General features: G+C 34.9%; 1 pseudogene; it reads left to right on the top strand.

The window, feature by feature from the left end:
• Positions 1-712: 712 nt before the first annotated feature.
• LOC114258586 (flavonol sulfotransferase-like pseudogene) lies at positions 713-5007 on the top strand (annotated as a pseudogene).
• Positions 5008-5374: the final 367 nt, after the last annotated feature.

Below are 5374 nucleotides of genomic sequence, written 5' to 3'. Positions count from 1 at the left end.
AGTATCTGCATGGGTTCTAGCCACTAAGTTATTCCAGCAACCCTTGTACGAGGCCTTTTCCCTCGAGGAGGAACAAAATCGTGAGGCTCCGGTCAAAGCGGACAATATCTGTAGGGGCATGAGAGGCTAGGTATACAAATTTAGACCAGTACGCTTATAAGGTGGAAGTGGGAGTCCCTCTCAAGCGATGTGGGACAGTGTCCTCATCATAGCCCCTCAGCAGACTGGGCCATAAACAGTGGGAGAGTTTGCTGGACCGCCCTTATTCTAGCGCCAAATTCGCATGCCTAGCCTCTCATGCCCCTGCAGATATTGTCTACTTTGGCCGAAACCTCACGATTTTGTTTCTTCTTAGGAGAAAAGGCCTAGTACAAAATGGATGGGACCAGTACGCTTATAAGGTGGAAGTGGGAGTCCCTTCCAGGCGATGTGGAACAGTGTCCTCATCAGAAACTATGTTTGATTTTGTAGGGCATAAGTTTCATCCCACTGGTGAAGAGTTAGTGTTCTATTATCTCTACAAAAAGGCCATGGAAAAACCAATGCCATATGAACGTCTCGTCTCAGTGTGACCTCTACGGAGACGAAGAGCCATGGGACCTAGTTTGGGGATCGAACTGGAAAAAAGACATATTCTACTACTATTATTATACTACCTTGAAGAAGAAAAAAATGCAAGAATCAGAAATTCGAAAACCATTTTGCTTATACGATGGGGAAGGGTGGTACATGGAGCGGTGTTGACAAGGCCCAACCTATTCATATTGAGGAAGGAGTTCTTATTGGCGGTATGAAAAGCTTTGTTTACGAGAAGAGAAGATCAGCAAATCATGGTCGTTTCGTTGGATCATGAAAGAGTTTAGTCTTGATGGCGCTTTACTCAACCATGTCAAGAAAATCAAGCAAGAAAACATAAGCTTTCTCTTTCTCTCTATTATTTGTGTGTGTTGGAAATAGATGTATGTGTTGGAAATAAAAGGTTTTTTATTTGGGTAAATAAAACTTAGGAAAAGGAAAAAGGTAAAAGAGATAAGAGGTAACTAAACACTTCTTGTATTGAACTTGGTTTTCAAAATTTTTGGCTTACAAAATGGCTATGCATCAGCCATATTTATTCTAGACTTAAAATATTTATTACAAGATATTTTCTTAAGTACATTTGTAACGACCCAAACCAAGTACCAGAGGTTTGGCATCGCAATAAGACAATAACTAAAATCATAACAAATTAATAGTGTAGTAGAGTAAAATAAAAAGGTACCCAAATCTTAATTTAATTATAACAAAAACATATACATTGCAGTTTCTATTTAATTACATACTAGAGTTGTACTAAGACTACAAAGTGCTTTGTGCCTACTCCTCGCATTGGTCCTGACACGTCATCTTAAAGTGGTTAACAACTATAAGTACATGGCAGAGTGAGAAATATTATAATAAGAGTATCAGGGTATAAAATTCACCATGGATAATTATTTGAGCTAAATAGATATTTGTTCGATAACAAAAATACATAAAGCATTTGAAATAATAGAAGCATAACGTAGAAATCATATAAGCAAATAATCATAACCACAGTACAGAATAGAACAAGTGTATGGACTCAAGAGGTGGCTTGTACAAATTCTAGAGGTAGCTCCCACAATAGTGTAGCACTTAGCTCTGTACAATACTTTACTCCATACCAGAGAACAGAACAGAATAGATGTATGGATTCAAGAGGTAGCTGGTACGAATTCTAGAGGTGGCTCCCACAATAGTGTAGAACTTAGCTCTGCACAGCATTTTGCTCCACACAAGAAATCAGAGGGTCAATGGATCTATGACAATAGAGGGTCACTTAAAGTGACAATACAGAGAGCCAATGGTTATTTGAGTCCCCCAAGGCATGAGACATCTGTGCTGGTACTTACAAGATAATTGTGCAAAACACATTTAATAAATAGTTATATCCATGAGTTTCCCTTGGTAAGCAAATAGGGTTTATTTAACAAATAATATACTCTAAAAACTAATATAATTTGCAAAACAGATTTTCTAAAAAATAATTTATGGTAGCTCAAAATATAATAAAACGCACCTCAAATATGATCATTTACTCTCACTTCTGACTTCGGCTCACTCTCTCATATACCCCTCGTTTGTTATTTTTGTGATTTCATTACCATGCAACTCATCTATTTATAGGTGAGAGAACTCTTACTATGCAGCACTATGCTACACTATGCAGCACTGTGCAATCACGTGGTTTCACCACATGGCTTACCATGCCATTCACGAGGTTTCTTGAAACAATTTGCACCAATTCCCTCATTTTCCCATAGATTAATGTTATAATTACATTTTGTTTTCACAGATGAATTAAGTAAATATGTTTTGGGGTGTCACAACATTCTAGATTATAACATGTGGCTAATTTCTGTATTTTACAATACAAAATATCTAGATGTTTTGGCTTAGACTTTCTTAGATATTTCTAGATATATATTCTAGAACTTTCATGGGCCTTCATGCTTGGGCCTATTTGTTATCGTTTGGACTATTTTGGCCCAAAACAAGTTTATGATCCAACATCCCCGTTAAACTTGATTTTTTAACTCCAAGGAGATTCCTGAATTTGTGAAAGATTTCATGCTTGAGAGGTTTGGTGAGAATGTTGGCAATTTGATCATGTGACCTTACAAATATGTCAATTGAGCCTCTTTTTTTTCAATACATTCTTTGATGAAGTGATATCTTGTGTCAATGTGCTTGCTACGGTCATGAAATACTGGATTTTTAGCTAATGCCAGAGTTGATTGGCTGTCTACAAAAATCTCTGTTGCATCTTTTTGCATGAAATTGAGCTTCTTCAGAAGTTTTCTAAGCCAAATTAAAAGAAAACATATGATGAGGCAGCCACATATTCAGCTTCACAAGTGGAAAATGTGATATTGGTTGCTTCTTCAAAATCCAACTAAGCGTTGTGTCTCCCATTGAGAGCAAGAAGTTAGTCGTACTCTTTCGATCATCCAAGTCTCCACCCCAATCACTATCACTATATCCAACAAGTTTAAAATTATTAGATGATGAATAGAATAAGCCAAAGCCAAGTGTACTTTTTATGTAGCGAAGTGTACCTTTGGCCATTTTCATGTGTGTCATGGTTGGTTCCTCCATGAATCGACTCTCAAATCCAACTCCAAAGAGTATGCCTGGCCTTGTGCATGTCAAATATCACAAGCTTCCAACTAAATATTTTGAAAAATGTTGGGTCCACCTTTTCTCCATCATCATGTCTTGACAACTTGACTTGCTTTCCATGGCTGTGCTGATTGGCTTGCAATCACTCATTTTAAATTTCTTGAGAACTTCTTTGGCATAGCCTTGTTGAGAAATGAATACTCCATCATCCATTTGCTTGACTTCAATCCCAAGATAATATGACATGAGCCCAATATTTGTCATTTCAAATTCTCGGGCTATCCTCTCTTTGAATTCTTCAAACATTCTTGGGTTGTTGCCGGTGAAAATCAAATCATTCAAACAAACAAAATATCTCCATTCTCCACTTTTGTATAAAGGGCATGCTCATGAGGGCATTTAGTAAAATTATTATCTTGAAAATATTTATCAATTCTACTGTTCCATACCCTTGGTTCTTGTTTTAGGCCATATAGAGCCTTTTTCAATTTTAAGACTTTATTTTCTCATCCTTTCACCACATAGCCGTTGGGTTGTTCTATGTAAACCTCTTCTTCAAGAAACCTATTTAAAAATGCAGATTTAACATCCATTTGATAAATTTTTCATTTCATTTGAGCAGTTAAAGCAATTATCAATCTTATAGTTTCTGTAAACGAGAAATTTTCATTATTTATTTATTTATTGAACACGGTAAAAGCAAAAAAAAACATGTTTCTAACTATATGTATAAAATTAAATTGTAAATTAAGAAAAGAAAAAAAAAACCACATCTTTGTAATTATTTGGTTAAATATCAGAAACACTCTCTGAGATTTATTAAAAATATAAATAAAATAAATAAATAAATAAAATTCACAATTGTGAAATTATATCTTACCTCATGAGGTTTTCAATCACATAACAAATGGCTCCTTCCGTTAATCTATTAAGTCAATCCTAATGTTTTACGCTATGTTTGGTAACTTAGGAGAGAAAAGAAAAGAAATGATTACTTAAGTAATAAGAGAAAAGAAAAGAAAAGAAATGATTGTAATTTCTCTCCTTTTTGTTTGGATAAGTAAGAAATAAAAGAAAAGAAATGATTGTGATTTCTCTCCTTCTTGTTTGGTTAGATTTCATTAAGAGAAAAGAAAAGAAATTATTTTATGTTATATTACCAAAATAACCTTTTTATATTTTCAATCATTTTATTTCTTTTATTTTTATAGGGGTAAAATTGGTATTATGAAAATATAAACATTTGTGGATTTCTTTTCTCTCCCAATCTCTCCACTTTTGGGAAGATTGAAAATAAGGGTTATGAGAGAAATGAGTTTCTCTTCATTTCTCTCTATTTCTTCCCATTTCTCTCCACTTAAGATAACCAAACAAGGAAGAGAAATACATTTCTCTCTATTTCTTTTCTTTTCTCTCCAAATCACTCAATCCAAACACAGTGTTAGGGTGCTGTAAAGCGAGCTTGGAGAGGCCTGACAAAATGTTTGTTATGAAATTGAAGATCTGATGGGAGATACCGCATATTACGTAAAGGAACTGGCAGAGTTCATAGGCTATTCTTTCTCATTTGAAGAAGAGAAGGAAGGTACAACAGAGAAAATAGTTAACTTACGTAGTTTTGAGAATTTGAGCAATTTGGATGTCAACAAGACTAGGAAGCATTGTCCAGGTAGCGCAGTGGAGATGGATAACAATAGATACTTCAGGAAAGGAAAGATTGGAGACTGGAAGAATCATTTGACAGTTGAGATAGCAGAGGAGATGGACCGGATCACCGAGCAAAAGTTTGGCAAGAATGGGTTGACATATCCATCAAAGTCGTGATTAGATTCTAGCTAAAACTTCTTTTACATTACATTATCACTTTATATTTGAAGATCAGCATCTGATTGATGAAGCTGCTTTACTTATGTAGTATTATGACTTGGCAGATGCTCATTGTGATATGATATTTGAGGATTGTTCCAAAATTTTATTTTTTAATATTATGTAAGTTAGGTGTCGTTTGGGAAGTGGGTTGACTTTTTGACTTTTTTGACTTTTTTAGCCTGGGCTAAAAAGCTTGGTTTGGAAAGGGTTTTTTGATTTTTTTGACTTTTTTTGTGAGAGAAGAGCGTAATGATTATGGGTTGGATGTGCTGTTTTGTTTGTTGTGGCTAAAATAGCTTATTTTGTCTTTTATGACTAAAAT

The sequence above is a fragment of the Camellia sinensis genome, chromosome 15 (assembly GCF_055761805.1).
Source record: "Camellia sinensis isolate YWXY chromosome 15, ASM5576180v1, whole genome shotgun sequence".
NCBI classification, from domain to species: Eukaryota; Viridiplantae; Streptophyta; class Magnoliopsida; order Ericales; family Theaceae; genus Camellia; species Camellia sinensis.
This window is presented reverse-complemented; position numbering and strand designations above follow the sequence as displayed.